We start from the raw sequence: 19,575 nt of genomic DNA, 5'->3' as shown, positions 1-19,575 counted from the left end.
AAAACATAATTGCAAACAAAAATTCCCATGGATTGTTGTTGGTATGGACGGCACCCGAGTATTCGGCTAGCCGTGGAGTGTGATTGATCGATGGTGGGGGAGTCAAAACTTTACTTTTCTATTTGGGAACTGCCTATAGTATGTGTAGCATGGAAGATGGTGAAAACTTTTGGTCATCGCGTTGACACTTAAAGCATGCCACCCAAAATTATTTATCTGTGTTTTAAAAGCTTGAGCTCTGGCACCTCTGCAAATCAATGCTTCCCTCTGTGAAGGGCATGTCTATTTATGTTTCTGTTGAGTCATCCTCTTCTTATAAAAGCACCAATTAGAGAGCACCTCTGTCATTTCTATGCTTTGCTTTTAATTGATATTTAGTATGACTGTGACTGGATCTTCTTTGCCATGAATTACAATGTTCAGTCAGCCCTTAGTCTTTGAAGGTGCTCTACATTTATGTTTTGCGGTCTCAGAAAGAGCCAGCGAGATACCATCTGTTCATATTGCTTCATGCTTGTTTTGATTGAAGTGTTGACGTTTGAAACTAACTATTATTGCTCGCTAGTTGATTTTTCCATTGATATGAGTTTACCATGAGACCTAAAAGTCATTGCTTATGTGGTTAGCTTATGATCTTGCTGAAAATCTGAATATGAGTTAGACATAATTGCAACAACAAGATCAAACAGAGTTCGTAAAAGTTTTTCTTTTGTCTCTTTCAGTTTGTCAACTGAATTGCTTGAGGACAAGCAAGGCTTTAAGCTTGGGGGAGTTGATACTTCTCCGTCGTATCTACTTTTCCAAACTCTTTTGCCCTTGTTTTGGACTCTAATTTGCATGATTTGAATGGAACTAACCCGGACTAACGCTGTTTTCAGCAGAATTGCCATGGTGTTGTTTTTGCGCAGAAATAAAAGCTCTCGGAATGACCTGGAAATTTGCGAGGATTTTTTGTGGAATATATAAAAATACTGGCGCAAGAATCAACCGAGGGAGTGGAGCGAGGAGCCCACAAGCCCACCAGGCGCGGGCCCCCCTGGCCGCGCCTAGCAGGCTTGTGGGGCCCTCAGGGCTCCACCGCCTCCAACTCCAGCTCTATTTAGTCCCTTTTGTCTGGAAAAAAATCAAGGAGGACAGTTCATCGCATTTTACGATACAGAGGTGCCGCTACCACCTGTTCTTCCTATGGAGGGCAGATCTGGAGTCCGTTCTGGGCTCCGGAGAGGGGAGATCATCGCCATCGTCATCACCAACCTTCCTTCATCGCCAATTCCATGATGCTCTTCACCGTTCGTGAGTAATCTCATCGTAGGCTTGCTGGACGATGATGGGTTGGATGAGATCTATCATGTAATCGAGTTAGTTTTGATGGGGATTGATCCCTAGTATCCACTATGTTGTGAGATTGATGTTGTTACTACTTTGCCATGCTTAATGCTTGTCACTAGGGCCTGAGTGCCATGATTTCAGATCTGAACCTATTATGTTCTCGTCAATATATGTGTGTTCTTGATCCTATCTTGCAAGTTGTAGTCACCTACTATGTGTTATGACCCGGCAACCTCGGAGTGACAATAGCCGGAACCACTCCCGGAGATGACCATAGTATGAGGAGTTCATATATTCACTAAGTGCTAATGCTTTGTTCCGGTTCTCTATTAAAAGGAGAACCTTAATATCCCATAGTTTCCATTAGGACCCCACTGCCACGGGAGGGATGGACAATAGATGTCATGCATGTTCTTTTCCCTAAGCACGTATGACTACATACGGAATACATGCCTACATTACATTGACGAACTGGAGCTAGTTACATATCTCTCCATGTTATAACTGTTGCATGACGAATATCATCCGGCATAATTATCCATCACCGATCCAATGCCTACGAGTATTTCCTACTGGTCCTTGCTACGTTACTTTGCTGATACTGCTGTCACTGCTGCTACTGCTACTCTGTCACTACTATTGTCACTGCTGCTACTGTTACTCTGTCACTACTGCTACTATTACCGTTGCGACTGTTGCTATCACACCACATTGCTACTGATACTTTGCTGCAGATACTAAATCTTTCAGGTGTGGTTGAATTGACAACTCAACTGCTAATACTCGAGAATATTCTTTGGCTTCCCCTTGTGTCGATTCAATAAATTTGGGTTGAATACTCTACCCTCGAAAACTGTTGCGATCCCCTATACTTGTTGGTTATCACTCGTCGTAAAGGGTTACGCTGATGCTAGGTTCAACACAGATCCGGATGACTCTAAGTCACAAACCGGATACGTGTATGTTCTGAATGGTGGGGCAGTGAGCTGGTGCAGCAGCAAGCAAGACGTCGTGGGAGCATCTACATGTTAAGCGGAGTACATAGCTGCTTCGGAAGCAGCTCATGAATGGATCTGGATGAAGGAGTTCATCACCGACCTTGGAGTGGTTCCAAGTGCGTAAGGTCCGATGACACTCTTCTGTGATAACATTTGATCCATTGCCATAGCCAAGGAGCCCAGATTTCACCGGAAGACCAAGCACATCCAACGCCGCTACAACTCCATCCTGGACCAGGTCTAGAGAGGAGTCATAGATATTTGTAATGTACACACGGATCTGAATTTTGTAGACCCGTTGACTAAACCTCTTCCACGAGCAAAACATGATCAACACCACAATGCTATGGGTGTTCGATTCATCACAATGTAACTAGATTATTGACTCTAGTGCAAGTGGGAGACTGTTGGAAATATACCCCAGAGGCAATAATAAAATGCTTATTATCATATTTCCTTGTTCATGATAATCGTCTATTCTTCATGCTATAATAGCATTAACAGGAAACACTGATACATGTGTGAATAAATAGATCACAATGTGTCCCTGGCAAGCCTCTAGCTGGCTAGCTCGTTGATCGATAGATGATCATGGTTTTCTGATCATGGACATTGGATGTCATTGATAACGGGATCACATCAATGGGAGAATGATGTGATGGACAAGACCCAATCCTAAGCATAGCACTAGATAGTGTTGTTCATATGCTAAAGCTTTTCTAGTGTCAAGTATCTTTTCCTTCGACCGTGAGATTGTGCAACTCCCGGATACCGTAGGAGTGCTTTGGGTGTATCAAACGTCACAACGTAACTGGGTGACTACAAAGGTGCACTACGGGTATCTCTGAAAGTATTTGTTGGGTTGGTACAAATCGAGATCGGGATTTGTCACTCCGTGTGACGGAGAGGTATCTCTGGGCCCACTTGGTAGAACATCATCATAATGAGCTCAATGTGACTAAGGAGTTACTCACGGGATGATGTGCTACGGAGTGAGTAAAGAGACTTGCCAGTAACGAGATTGAACAAGGTATAGGGATACCGACGATCGAATCTTGGGCAAGTTCTATACTGATAGACAAAGGGAATTGTATACGGGATTGATTGAATCCTTGACATCGTGGTTCATCCGATGAGATCATCATGGAACATGTGGGAGCCACCATGGGTATCCAGACCCTGTTGATGGTTATTGATTGGAGAGGTGTCTCGGTCATGTCTGCATGCCTCCCAAACCCGTAGGTTCTACACACTTAAGGTTCGATGACGCTAGGTTTGTAGGGAATTGTTATACGATGTTACCGAAGGTTGTTCGGAGCCCGAATAGGATCCCGGGCGTCATGAGGAGTTCCTGAATGGTCCGGAGGTACAGAATGATATATAGGATGGATGGGTTTGGACGCCAGAAATGTTTCGGGCACCACCGCAATGTGTCGGGACCACCGGAAGGGTTCCGGGGGCCCACCGGGAGGGACCACCAACCCCGGGAGGCTACATGGGCCAAGTGTGAGAGGGAACCAGCCCCTAGGTTGGCTGGTGCACCCCCCACACCCAGCCTATGGCGCAACAGAGAGGGAGGGAGGGGAAACCCTAGGCGCTGGTGGGTGCTACATCTTGAGCTTGCGTTGGTTTTTCCCTTGAAGAGGAAAGGGTGATGCAGCAAAGTAGAGATAAGTATTTCCCTCAGTTTGAGAACCAAGGTATCAATTCTATAGGAGTATCAAGATGAGGCCCCAAGGCACCTGCGCAAAGACAAACAAACTAACACCCAACGCGATAAAGGGGTTATCAATCCCTTTACGATTACTTGCAAAGTGAGACATGATAGTGATAATAGGTAAATATAAATAAATAAATAAAAGTGCAACAAGGTATTTTTCGTATTTTTGTATGTAGATCTGAATATATAATGTGTAAAAAAGACCCGGGGGCCATAGTGTTCACTAGAGGCTTCTCTCATGATAGCAAGTATTCCGGTGGGTGAACGAATTACTATCGAGCAATTGATAGAATCGCGCAAGGTCATGACGATATCTAAGGCAATGATCATACATATAGGCATCACGTCCGAGACAAGTAGACCGATACTTTCTGCATCTACTACTATTACTCCACACATCGACCGCTATCCAACATGCATCTAGTGTATTAAGTTCATAACAAGAGAGTAACGCCTTAAGCAAGATGACATGATGTAGAGGGAGAAATTCATGCAATATGATATAAACCCCATCTGTTTACCCTTGATGGCAATAACATGATGCGTGCCTCGCTACCCCTTCTATCACTAGGTGAGGACACCGCACGGTATGAACCCAAAACCAAGCACTTCTCCCATTGCAAGAACTATAGATCAAGCTGGCCAAACGAAACCCATAACTCGAAAAGAATTACAAGGATAAGAAATCATGCATATAAGAATTCAGAGGAGACTCAAATAATATTCATAGATAATCTGATCATAAATCCACAATTCATCGGATCTCTACAAACACACCACAAAAGAAAGTTACACCGGATAGATCTCCATGAAGATCATGGAGAACTTTGTATTGAAGATCCAAGAGAGAGAAGAAGCCATCTAGCTACTATATATGGACCCGAAGGTCTGTGGTGAAGTACTCACGCATCATCGGAGAGGCAATGGTGTTGATGAAGAAGCCCTTCGTGTCCGAATCCCCCTCCGGCAGGGCACCAGAATGGTCGATAGATGGGATCTCGCGGAAACAGAAGCTTGCGGCGGCGGAAAAGTATTTTTGTGGCTCTCTCTGTTGCTTTGAGGATTTTAGGGAATTTATAGGCGAAATAGGTAGGGCAAAGGAGGCACGGGGGGCCCACGAGCTTGCTAGGCCCCCCTGGGGCGTGCTTAGGGGGCTCGTGACCTCCCACGAGCCCCCCTGCCTTGGTTCTCAAGTCTTCTGGATCCTTTCTGTTATGGAAAAAATCACCCCGAAGGTTTTATTCCGTTTGGACTCCGTTTAATATTCTTATTTGAAAAAGTTCAAAAACACAGAAAAAACAGAAAATGGCACTCGGCACTGGGTTAATAGGTTAGTCCCAAAAATGATATAAAATAGCATATAAATGCATATAAAACATCCCAAGTTGATAATATAATAGCATGGAAGAATCAAAAATTATAGATACGTTGGAGACGTATCACGCATCCCCAAGCTTAACTCCTGCTCGTTCTCGAGTAGGGAAGTGATAAACACCGAATTTTTGTTGTGGAATGCTACCTAACATATTTGTTCTTTGTAACTTCTTTATTGTGGCATGAATGTTCAGATGCATAAGATTCAAAACAATAGTTTAATATTGACACGAAAACAATAATACTTCAAGCATACTAGCAAAGTAATCACAAACTTTTGAAATAACAAGGCCAAAGAAAGTTATCTGTACAAAATCATATAGTCTGGCTATGCTCCATCATCCCCACACAACGAATTTAAATCATGCACAACCCCGGTATTCGCCAAGTAACTGTTTTCGCACTCTTACTTTCTCAAAAAAAATTAATTCTCACTCAATACATAAGCATGAGCCATGGATATAGCACTATAGGTGGAATAGAGTGTGGTGAAGGTTGTGAGGAAAAAAGGAGGAGATGGTCACATCGACTCGGAGTATCAATGGGTTATGGAGATGCCCATCAATAGATATCAATGTGAATGAGTAGGGATTTCCATGCAACGGATGCACTAGAGCTATAAGTGTATGAAAGCTCAAAAATAAAACTAGTGGGTGTGCACCCAACTTGCTTGCTCACGAAGACCTAGGGCAATTTTGAGGAAGCCCATCATTGGAATATACAAGCGAAGTTATATAATGAAAATTCCCACTAGTATATGAAAGTGACAAAACAAGAGAATCTCTATCATGAAGAACATGGTGCTATTTTGAAGCACAAGTGTGGAAAAAGATAGTAGCATTGTCCCTTCTCTCTTTTTCTCTCATTTTTATGTGCTCTTTGGCCTCTTTTTTTCATTTCATTTTTCCCTCCTTTTTTTGGGTGCGCATATTTGGCCTCTTTTTTTATTTCCTCACATGGGACAATTCTCTAATAATGATGATCATCACACTTTTATTTACTTACAACTCGATACTTTGAACAATAATGACTCTATATGAAATGCCTCCGGCAGTGTACCGGGATGTGCAACGATCTAGCTTAGCGTATGACATTGAAACATCTCGCTAGCTATCTTACGATCATGCAATGGCAATATGAAAGTGGTGGCACATGCAATGAGACGGAACGGTGGAAGTTGCATGGCAATATATCTTGGAATGGCTATGAAAATGCCATAATAGGTAGGTATGGTGGCTGTTTTGAGGAAGGTAAATGGTGGGTTTGTGCACCGGCGAAAGTTGCGCGGCACTAGAGAGGTTAGCAATGGTGGAAGGTGAGAGTGCATATATACCCATGGACTTACATTAATCATCAATAACTCATATACTTATTGCGAAAGTTTTATTAGTAATCGAGACAAAGTGCTAAACGCATACTCCTAGGGGAAGGGTTGGTAGGAGTTAACCATCGCGCGATCCCGACCGCCACACAAAGGATGACAATCAATAAATCAATTATGCTCCGACTTCCTAACATAGCGGTTCACCGTACGTGCATGCTACGGGAATCACTAACCTCAACACAAGTATTTCTAGATTCACAACACCCTACTAAGATAACTCTAATATTACCATATCCATATCTCAAAACTAATTGTGAGGAATCAAACTTCTCTTACTAATGAATGCACTTGAATATGAAAGTTTTTATTATATCATCTTTGGATTCCTATAATATTTAGGACTAATTTCATAACACACGCCAATTACCAAGTTACTTAGAGAGAGCGCTCTCAAAATGATATAAGTGAAGATCGAGAGTTTTTATTTCTACAAAATATGACACCGCCGTGCTCTACAAAGATTTAAGTGAAGCACTAGAGAAAAATTATCTAGCTCAAAAGATATAAGTAAAGCTCATGGGAGCAAAATTATCTAGCTCAAAAGATATAAGTGAAGCACATGCGAGCTAAATTGCCTAACCCAAAAGATATAAGTGAAGCTCATTGAGTATTCTAACAAATTCACAATGAGTGCATGTCCCTCTCAAAAGGCGTGCACCAAGGATGATTGTTATAAAACAAAAAGCAAAGAATCCTATAATACACGACGCTCCAAGCAAAACACATATCATGTGGTAAATAAAAATATAGCTCCAAGTAACGTTACCGATGGATTGAAGACGAAAGAGGGGATGCCTTCCCGGGGCATCCCCAAGCTTAGGCTTTTTTGTGTCCTTAAATTTGGCTTGGGATGACTTGGGAATCCCCAAGCTTATGCTCTTTCCAATCTTTATTCCGTTGTCCATAAGAACATCACCCAAAACTTGAAAACTTCACAACACAAAACGTAAACAGAAACTCGTGATATCATTAGCATAAGAAAACAAACCACGAACTTTTTATGTACTGTAGTAAACTTAATTTCCATTTATATTGATGTTATATTACTGTATTCTCACTTCTCCATGGCTCGTACCCCCGATACTAACCATAGTTTCATCAAAATAAGCAATCAACACAACAAAAACAGAATATGTCATAAACAGAACAGTCTGTAGCAATCTGTATATTTCGTATACCTCTGCTATCCCAAAAATTCTGACAAAATATAAAAATTAGCGCAATTTGCATATCAATCAAAAGCAAAAAGAATCAACTCAAAATCTCTTTCTGGATAGGAATTAAAAATAATTTCGTGAGCACGAAGTTTCTGTCTTTTTCCAGCATGATTAAACAACTATCACCAAAACTAAACATAAAGGTTCTACTTGGCACAAACACTAATTAAAACATAAAAACACAGTCATAACAGAATCATGATGGTGTCGAATCAACAAAACAAAAAGTAAAAAGCAAAAATAAATTTATTCATTGGGTTGCCTCCCAACAAGCGCTATCGCTTAACGCCCTTAGCTGGGCGTAAGGCAATAGAATCAAGTATTGTCATCTTTAGTGCTCAAGCCATAAGTAGCTCTCATAATGGATTCAGAAGGAAATTTTATTTTCTTTCTAGAAAAGTGTTCCATGACCTTATTTAATGGAAATTGAAATTTACTATTCCCTTCCTTCATATAAATAAAGCACCAATAGTCCTAAGGAAAGGTCTACCAAGAATAATGGGACATGTCGGATTGCAATCAATATCAAGCACAATGAAATCTACGGGAACATAGTTACTATTTGCAATAATAAGAACATCATTGATCCTTCATATAGGTTTCTTAATAGTAGAATCCGCAAGATGCAAATTAAGAGAGCACTCATCAATCTCATTGAAACCTAAAACATCACATAAAGATTTTGGAATTGTAGAAACACTAGCACCCAAATCACACAAAGCATGGCATTCATAATTTTTAATCTTAATTTCTATAGTAGGTTCCCACTCATCATGAAGTTTTCTAGGAATAGATGTTTCCAACTCAAGTTTCTCTTCAAGAGATTTCATCATAGCATCAACGATATGTTTGGTAAAAGCCTTATTTTGGCTATAAGCATGGGGAGAGCTTAGCATGGATTGCATCAAGGAAATACATTCAATCGAAGAGAAACCATCATAATTAAATTCCTTGAAATCCAAAGTAGTAATTTCATCACTATTCAATGTTTGGATATCCTCTACTCCACTTTTAGTATTTTTAGCATCAAGATGAATAGACTCCGAATCATTGGGGCATTTCTCAACCAAACTGGATTCACATCCAGCCCATCATCATTAAGATTGACATTAGAAAACAAGGATTCAATAGGAGTCACACCAAGCACTTTAAGATCTTCGTGCTTCTCATCACATATTTCAGGTTTAGCTGCCATTTTATTGACTAAGGTAGCTTGTTTATCAGAAATCTGGCCTACCAATTTTTCAAGATGAGCAAATTCAGAATTTAATGCAAGGAATTCTTTTGCTATATCATTAACCTATTTATTCATATAAGCCATAAAAGAATTTTGCTCCCTTAGTTCTCCATGAAAGTAACTATTATGATCAAACTGTGTAGACATGAAGCTTTAAACACTAGTTTCAATCTCTTCCAACTTTGTATAGTAAGCATCATAATCATTTGGTTGGGCCATGAGGATAAATAAGATAGCACACACGAGGAAACCGAAAGCAAGCAAAAGAAAGGGGCGAACGAAAAAGGCAAAATAAAGAAAGGCAAATATTTTTGTGAATTTTGTTTTATAAGTGGGGGAGAAGAAAACGAGAGGAAAATGGCAAATAATGTAAATGTAAGAGATGAGTTTGCGATAGGTACTTGGTAGACATGCTTCACTTGAATACTCCCCGACAACGGCGCCAGAAATTCTTCCTACTACTTCTTGAGCTTGCGTTGGTTTTTCCCTTGAAGAGGAAAGGGTGATGCAACAAAGTAGAGATAAGTATTTCCCTCAGTTTGAGAACCAAGGTATCAATCCAGTAGGAGTATCAAGATGAGGCACCAAGGCACCTGCGCAAAGACAAACAAACTTGCACCCAACGCGATAAAGGGGTTGTCAATCCCTTGACAATTACTTGCAAAGTGAGATAAGATAGTGATAATAGGTAAATATAAATAAATAAATAAATAAAAGTGCAGCAAGGTAGTTTTGGTATTTTTGTATGTAGATCTGAATATATAATGTGTAAAATAGACCCGGGGGTCTTAGTGTTCACTAGAGGCTTCTCTCATGATAGCAAGTATTACGGTGGGTGAACGAATTACTCTCGAGCAATTGATAGAATCGCGCAAGGTCATGACGATATCTAAGGCAATGATCATACATATAGGCATCACATCCGAGACAAGTAGACCAATACTTTCTGCATCTACTACTATTACTCCACACATCGACCGCTATCCAGCATGCATCTAGTGTATTAAGTTCATAACAAGAGAGTACCTCCTTAAGCAAGATGACATGATGTAGAGGGATAAATTTATGCAATATGATATAAACCCCATCTTTTTACCCTTGATGGCAACAACATGATGCGTGCCTCGCTACCCCTTCTGTCACTAGGTGAGGACACCGCATGGTATGAACCCAAAACCAAGCATTTCTCCCATTGCAAGAATTATAGATCAAGTTGGCCAAACGAAACCCATAACTCGAAGAGAATTACAAGGATACGAAATCATGCATATAAGAAATTAGAGGAGACTCAAATAATATTCATAGATAATCTGATCATAAATCCACAATTCCTCGGATCTCGACAAACACACCGCAAAATAAAATACACCGGATAGATCTCCATGAAGATCATGGAGAACTTTGTATTGAAGATCCAAAAGAGAGAAGAAGCCATCCAGCTACTAGCTATGGACCCGAAGGTCTGTGGTGAACTAGTCACGCATCATCGGAGAGGCAATGGTGTTGATGAAGAAGCCCTCCGTGTCCGAACCCCCCTCCAGCAGGGCACCAGAACGGTCCCTAGATGGGATCTCGCGGAAACAGAAGCTTGCGGCGGCGGAAAAGTTTTTTCGTGGCTCTCTTTGTTGGTTTGAGGATTTTAGGGAATTTATAGGAGAAAGAGGTAGGGGAAAGGAGGCAGGGACGCCCACGAGCCTGCTAGGCGCCCCCCTGGGGCACGCCTAGGGGGTCATGACCTCCCACGAGGCCCCCTGCCTTGGTTCTCAAGTCTTCTGGATCCCTTCTGTTATGGAAAAAATCATCCAGAAGGTTTTATTCCGTTTGGACTCCGTTTATATTCTTATCTGAAAAAGGTCAAAAACACGGAAAAAAAAATAAACTGGCACTAGGCACCGACTTAATAGGTTAGTCCCAAAAATGATATAAAATAGCATATAAATGCATATAAAACATCCCAAGTTGATAATATAGTAGCATGGAACAATCAAAAATTATAGATACGTTGGACACGTATCAGTGGGCCTAAGGCCCACCTTGGGGTGCGCCACCCCCTCTCCTCCCTGGCCGCCGCCCACACCTCCCATTTGGGAGGCTGCCGCACCCCTAAGGGGTGGGAACCCTAAGGGTTGCGCCTCCCTCCCCTTCCCCCTATATATAGTGGGATTTTTTGCCTTTGGAGATACGCAATTCTCTCTCTCTCGGTGCAGGCCTGCTTCTCCTCTCCCTCCTCTCCCACGGTGCTTAGCGAAGCCCTACCGGGAGACCTCGTCGCTCCACCGCTACCACGCCATCGTGCTGCCGGAGCTCTTCCCCACCTCTCCCTCCTCCTTGCTAGACCAAGGTGCGGGAGACGTCACCGGGCTGCACGTGTGTTGAACGCGGAGGTGTCGTGGTTCGGCACTAGATCGGAATCACACCGCGATCTGAATCGAAACAAGCATGACTCCATCAACCGCGTTCTAGCAAGGCTTCCGCTTAGCGATCTTCAAAGGTATGAAGATGCTCTCACCCCTCTCTCGTTGCTAGTTTCTCCATAGGAAGATCTATGTATGGCGTAGGAAAATTTTGAATTTTTGCTACGTTACCCAACAGCAGAAGCGACCCCCACAACAACAGTCGGCATTCTTCTTCTCTCATATATGGTGGACACTCCCTCACCTGATTTTTCGACCGTCGATGATCGTCGCTACACCTACATCCCCTAGTTCATAACAAATATCTAGCACAATGAGAAGAAGGAGAAGCGACCCCCACAACAACAGTCGGCATTCTTCTTCTCTCATATATGGTGGACACTCCCTCACCTGATTTTTCGACCGTCGATGATGGTCGCTACACCTACATCCCCTAGTTCATAACAAATATCTAGCACAATGAGAAGAAGGAGAAGCGACCCCCACAACAACAGTCGGCATTCTTCTTCTCTCATATATGGTGGACACTCCCACACCTGATTTTTCGACCGTCGATGATGGTCGCTACTCCTACTTCCCCTAGTGCATAACAAATATCCAGTACAAGGAGAAGAAGGGGAAGCGACCCCCACAACAACAGTCGACATTCTTCTTCTCTCATATATAGTGGAGACTCCCCTCACCAATTTTTCGACCGTCGATGATGGTCGCTACACCTACTTCCCCTAGTGCATAAAAAATATCTAGCACAAGGAGAAGAAGGAGAAGTGACCCCCACAACAACAGTCGGCATTCTTCTTCTCTCATATATGGTGGAGACTCCCATCACCGATTTTTCGACCGTCGATGATGGTCGCTACTCCTACTTCCCCTAGTGCATAACAAATATCTAGCACGAGGAGAAGAAGGAGAAGCGACCCCCACAACAACAGTCGGCATTCTTCTTGTCTCATATATGGTGGACACTCCCTCACCGATTTTTCGACCGTCGATGATGGTCACTACTCCTACTTCCCCTAGTGCATAATAAATATCTAGCACAAGGACAAGAAGGAGAAGCGACCCCCCACAACAACACTCGGCATTCTTCTTCTCTCATATATGGTGGACACTCCCCCACCTGAGTTTTTCGACCATCGATGATGGTCGCTACTCCTACTTCCTCTAGTGCATAAAAAATATCTAGCACAAGGAGAAGAAGGAGAAGCGACCCCCACAACAACAGTCGGCAGTCTTCTTCTCTCATATATGGTGGACACTCCCTCACCTGATTTTTCGACCGTCAATGATGGTCACTACTCCTACTTCCCTTAGGGCATAACAAATATCTAGCACAAGGAGAAGAAAGGAGATGCGACTCCCACAACACCAGTCGGCATTCTTCTTCTCTCATATATGGTGGAGACTCGTGATACGTCTCAAACGTATCTATAATTTTGATGGTTTCATGTTGTTATCTTGTCAACTTTGGATGTTTTATGTACCTTTTATATCTTTTTTTGGACTAACTTATTAATTCAGTGTCAAGTGCCAGTTCCTGTTTTTTCTGTGTTTTTGACTCTTTTCAGATCTGATTTTGGAACGGAGTCCAAACGGAATAAAATCCCCGAAATAAATTTTCCAGAACGAAAGAAGATCAGGGGACTCGAGGGCCAAGGCAGGAGAGCCACAGGGGGCCCACAAGCCCTATAGCCGCCACCAGGGGGGCGGCGGTACCAGGCTTGTGGCCTCCCTAGCGCCCCCTTGACCTAGCTCCTTCGCCTATATATTCCCTAAAATCCAGAAAAAATAGGGGGATCCACGAAAACACTTTTCCGCCACCGCAAGCTTCCGTTTCCGCGGGATCTCATCTGGAGACCCTTCCCGGTGCCCTGCCGGAGGGGACTTTGGAGTTGGAGGGCTTCTACATCAACATCATCGCCCCTCCAATGACTCGTGAGTAGTTCACTTCAGACCTACGGGTCCGTAGTTAGTAGCTAGATGGCTTCTTCTCTCTCTTGGATCTTCAATACAAAGTTCTCCATGATCTTCATGGAGATCTATCCGATGTAATCATCTTTGGCGGTGTGTTTGTCGAGATCCGATGAATTGTGGATTTGTGATCAGATTATCTATGAATTATATTTGAGTCTTTGCTGATTTCTTATATGCATGATTTGATATACTTGTAAGTCTCTTCGAGTCTTGGGTTTTTTTGGCCAACTAGATGTATGATTCTTGCAATTGGAGTAGTCCATCATATCTACTTTTCCAAACTCTTTTTCCCTTTTTTGGACTCTAATTTGCATGATTTGAATGGAACTAACCTGGACTAACGCTGTTTTTCAGCAGAATTGCCTTGGTGTTATTTTTGTGCAGAAATCAAAGTTCTCCAAACGTCCTGAAAATTTACGGGGAGCAGTTTTGGAAAATAAGAAAAATATCTGCGCCAAGTTCCACCTCAGGGGGTGGGCCAGTGGGCCACAAGCCCTGGCTCCGCCACCACCCCTGGTGGCGGTGGGCAGGCTTGTGGGGCCCACACGGCTCTGTCGCCCCCAATCTCAGGTCTATAAGATACCTTTCGTCCCAGAAAAAAATAAAAAGAGAAGTTTTCATCACGTTTTCGATACGGAGGCGCCGCCACCACCTGTTCTTCATCTGGAGGGCAGATCCGTAGTCCGTCTTGGGCTCTGGAGAGGGGAATGCGTCACCATCGTCATCATCAACCTTCTTCCCTCTCCAATTCCATGAAGCTCTTCGTCGTTCGTGAGTAATATATTCGTAGACTGGCTTGGCGGGGATGAGTAGGATGAGATCTATCATGTAATCGCGTTAGTTTTGATTGGGATTGATCCCTAGTATCCACTATGTTCTGAGATTGATGTTGCTACTACTTTGCCATGCGTAATGCTTGTCACTAGGGCCCGAGTCCCATGATTTCAGATCTGAAATTATTATGTTGTCACCAATACATGTGTGTTTTAGATCCGATCTTGCAAGTTGTAGTTACCTACTATGTGTTATGATCCGGCAACCCCGGAGTGACAATAACCGGAACCACTCCCGGTGATGACCATAGTTTGAGGAGTTCATGTGTTCACCAAGTGCTAATGCGTTGGTCCGGTTCTTTATTAAAAGGAGAACCCTAATATCTCGTAGTTTCCTTTTGGACCCCGCTGCCACAGAAGGGATGGACAATAGATGTCATGCAAGTTCTTTTCTCTAAGCACGTATGACGACACACGGAATGCATGCCTACATCACATTGACGAACGGGAGCTAGCCACATATCTCTCCGTGTTATAACTGTTGCATGATGAATATCATCCAAACAAATCACCGACCCATTGCCTACGAGTTTGTCCTACTGCTGTTACTTGTTTTGCTCTGCTCCTGCTACTACTGTTGCTACTGTTGTTACTTGTCTTGCTCTGCTGTTATTGTTGCTACTACTATTGCTTGCTACTGTTGCTACTTGCTACTACTGTCACTACTGCTTTTCCTTGCCGTTGCTATTGCTCGTTACACTGCCACTACCTGCTACAATTTTGGTTCACTGGACGTTGACGGGAACTGACAACTTCTGTCAACGCGGCAACTTGGCGCCATTGATACAATCGTTAGGAATAGTCAGCCGTCAACAGATCGTTTCTGACACCGTTGTTATCATACTTCTTTGCTGTTACTACTTTGCTTGCAAATGCTAATCTTTCAGGTGTGGTTGAATCTGACAAATTCAGCTGCTAATACTCGAGAGTATTCTATCACCTCCTATAGGCGATCAACAAATTTGGGTCGAATACTCTACCCTCGAAAAATTTTGCAAACCCACGCGCTGGTGGGCCATCAACAACATTCATCTAGTTCCGTTGCCAGGGAGTGCAAGAAGCATTCTTCTGGTGTCATTGCAGGGGAAGGTTTGTCGTCATCAGCATTCCTCTAGCCATCACCAGAGATTGCAATCAACATTTTTCTGGCACCGTTGTCGGGGAGGTATTGCTATATTCTCTGAGTCGCTTGGGATTTATATCTGCTGATCACTATGAAGAATCTGAAGGATCCGAAGACCAAAGTCTTGCCCTCAACTACAAGGGGAGGTAAGTAATTGCCATCTAGCTCTGCACTTGATTCACCTTCAGTTATGAGTAAATTTGCGACATCACCTCCTGCTAGAAATCTTGATATGTCGCCTATGCTTGATGATGCTTGTGATACTACTTCTAGAGATACTATGCGTGATACTGCTAGAGATACTATGCTTGATACTGCTTTGCTTGATGATGCTAGAGATGCTATTTTGCCTGATGATGATATGCTTGATACTGCTAGAGATACTACTTTGCCCGATGTTCCACTAGGAGTGTTCCTTGATGCTCATATTGCTAGAGTTACTGTCAATCCTCGTGATGCTTCTGATACTGCCGATACTATTGAGATAGAACCTGCTTTTGCTCCTGCTAGATCTAGCTCTCCTAGATATGAATTGCCTGTTATACCTGAGGATTATGTTATGGAGGGAGAGACAGCTGAGGATTTTCTTGCGTGTAAGGATGCCTATGACGCTGGGAAATTACTTCTCAAGTGGAAGGAAAAATCTCGGGAAGCTAGGATGTAAAATGACCTGAAGTTTGCCACTTCGCCTATCTTTGTCACCGATAAGGATTACGAATTCTCTGTCGAGGCTGAGATAATCTCCCTAGTCGAATCTGATCCTTTTCACGGTTATGAGTCTGAGACGATCATAGCCCATCTTGCCAAACTATCCGAAATAGCCAACCTTTTCACTAATGAGGAGAAGATCCGCCACTACTACACTACAGGAATCACCTTCTTTGCCGTCTGCCATCACAGACGGCAAAGACAAATACCCGGACGGCAAAAACCGTACCACAGACGGCAAAGATTGTCACGGCCGGCAAATTTTCTGCGTCAGCCTACGACGGCATAGGACATTCTTTGTTGTTTGCCCCCCCCCCCCCCCCCCCCCGAAGCGGACGGCAAAGCTCTTTGCCGTCAGCTTCCCTGAGGAGCAGTCGGCAAAGAGCTTGAGACGGCAACCGAGAGGCGTTGCCTCCGTTAGGGGTTAACGAAGGCTCTTTGTCGTCTGCCTGCTGGTCAATCTTTGCCGTCTGCCCTATTGCATATCTTTGCCGTCTGCCGTGTCCTCCCCTCCCCCTCTCTCCACTCATGCCCCTCCTCTGTGCCCTCTTCTTTGCCGTCTGCCCCCCCAGCAGGCAGACGGCAAAGAGCCTATATGGCCAGCTGCTACTGCCCAGGAAGCACAGCTGGGTGCCATGTGGCACCTTTGCCGTCTGCTGGCTGATGGCAAAGGCCTTTGCCATCAGCCAGCAGACGGCAAAGAGCCCATATTGTCACTGTTTTGTTTATTTTATGTTATTTCACTGCAATAATATATATAATTCATAGCACATATATGATATATAGTTCACAACACATATATGATATACATATAAAGTTCACCAATGTCATTTGTTCATCAATGGACATCCATATATCGAAAGAAACCAACATATACAAAGTTTCATCCATATATATATATACATATAGTTCCACATATATTGTTCATCAACACATTGTTCATCAACACATACAAAGAACCAACACATTGTTCATCAACTCAAATAAAAAAGGAAACTAAAGCACTCCAACGCCAGCTTCCATGCATGTAGTACATCCAATCTGCAAAATGGGAATAAGAAAGTAAGTACAAGAAGAACAACAACATATATGACAAATAAGCTAAATTGAAGAAGAAAGAGAAGAAGCAATAAGAGAACAAGGAGAAGAAAAACAAGAAGGAGGAGGAGGAGGAGGAGGAGGGGAAGGGGAAGGGGAAGGAGAAGGAGGAGGAGAAGAAGAAAAAAGAAGAGAAGAAGAAGGAGAAGGAGGAGAAGAAGGAGAGAAGAAGAAGGAGAAGAAGGAGGGCTCCTTCTCCTTCTCCTTCTTCTTCTCCTCCTTCCTTCTCCTTCTTCTCTTCTTCTCCTCCTCCTTCTTCTTCTTCTCCTCCTCCTCCTTCTTCTTCTCCTTCTCCTTCTATTCTTCTTCTCTTCTTCCTCTTCTTCTTCCTTCTCCTTCTTTTTGAGCTAAATATTCCAATTATGTCCTTTTAGAGGAAAAGAAGCTAAGTATATAATATTCATGAGCTAACCAAGGTTCTTATGCCATTTTGAGCTTATTACGGTATTTTGGAGCTAAATGGGCTAACTATGTCATTGTTGGGTTAATTAAAGCAAGGATAATATGAAAGAGGAGAAGAAAGAGGAGGAGGAGGAGAAGAAGAAGAAATCAAGAAGGAGGAGGAGGAGGAGAAGGAGGAGGAGGAGAAGGATAGAAGGTCCTTGGCCTTCTCCTCCTCCTCCTCCTCCTCCTCCCCCTCCCTTCTCCTCCTCCTCCTCCTCCTCCTCCTCCTCCTTCTCCTTATTCTCTTCTTCTTCATCTCTTCTTCTTCTTTTTTTTCATTTTGAGCTTATTATGGTAGAAGAAGAAGAAGAAAGAGGAGGAGAAGAAGAAGAAAGAGGAGGAAGAGGAGAAGAAGAAGAAATCAAGAAGAAGGAGGAGGAGGAGGAGGAGAAGGCCAGGGGCCTTCTCCTCCTCCTCCTCCTCCTCCTCCTTCTTCTCTTCTTATTCATCTCTTCTTCTTCTTTCTTTTCATTTTGAGCTTGTTATGGTAGAAGAAGAAGAAGAAATCAAGAAGAAGAAGAAAGAGGAGGAAGAGGAGAAGAAGAAGAAAGAGGAGGAAGAGGAGAAGAAGAAAGAGGAGGAGGAGAAAGAGGAGGAGAAGAAGAAGAAGAAAGAGGAGGAGGAGAAGAAGAAGAAAGAGGAGGAGGAGGAGAAAGAGGAGGAAGAGAAGAAGAAGAAAGAGGAGGAGAAGAAAGAGGAGGAAGAGAAGAAGAAGAAAGAGGAGGAGGAGGAGAAAGAGGAGGAGGAGGAGAAAGAGGAGGAGGAGGAGAAGAAGAAAGAGGAGGAAGAGGAGAAGAAGAAGAAATCAAGAAGAAGAAGAAGGAGGAGGAGGAGGAGGAGGAGAAGGATAGGCCTTCTCCTCCTCCTCCTTCTCCTCCTCCTCCTCCCTTCTCCTCCTCCTCCTCCTCCTCCTCCTCCTCCTCCTCCTCCTCCTCCTTCTTCTCTTCTTCTTCATCTCTTCTTCTTCTTTCTTTTCATTTTGCCTATTTATTCTCCTCTTCTCCTCTTGTTGGAGCTAAATTACCTAATTATGTCTTTTTTGAGCTAAATTGGCTAATTATCTCATTTTAGAGGAAAACAAGCTAAGTTTGGAGGAGAAACTTACCGTAGTGGTCATCAAGGAGGAGAAACACCACGGTTGCTCGCGCCAGCTTCGTCTGGAGACGGTTGCCCTGGACCCGCGCCCACCATCTTTCAACACCTGCCATGATAAAGATTAAAATAAATTAGTACAACATAAAAAAATTGAATGACTGACATGAATAATAATATGTACATGAATAGTAAATATTAAAATATATATAATTTAAGTTTTTAATCTTACAAACTAATAATCATCATCAATAAATGCATCATCATCATCACTATCACGCATGTCTTCATGAATGACGTGCTCATCGGGTTCAACGGCGTGAAGTTGTGAAAGGCCTTCCTTTAATCGTTGAAGCATTGACAGGTCATCCGCATCAGTAACCTCTACGAGTTCCAGGTCTTCTGGTTCCGGCTCAGGGCTGGAGTCGGATTCATTGTCGCTGTCTACTTCCATGTTCTTGGATGAAGCACGGCGGTTCTTGAAACGTTTCTTGGAAAGACGTGCTTCTTGGAAGAATTCTCCATCATATGTGTCTGGGTTAATGTGAGGTTCATAATCCTGTTCATTTGGGAGAGGTGGTCTGACATGTGGCGGCACTTCATAAACAACATACCAACCTTCCAGATTCT

The sequence above is a fragment of the Hordeum vulgare genome, chromosome 7H (assembly GCF_904849725.1).
Source record: "Hordeum vulgare subsp. vulgare chromosome 7H, MorexV3_pseudomolecules_assembly, whole genome shotgun sequence".
NCBI classification, from domain to species: domain Eukaryota; kingdom Viridiplantae; phylum Streptophyta; class Magnoliopsida; order Poales; family Poaceae; genus Hordeum; species Hordeum vulgare.
This window is presented reverse-complemented; position numbering follows the sequence as displayed.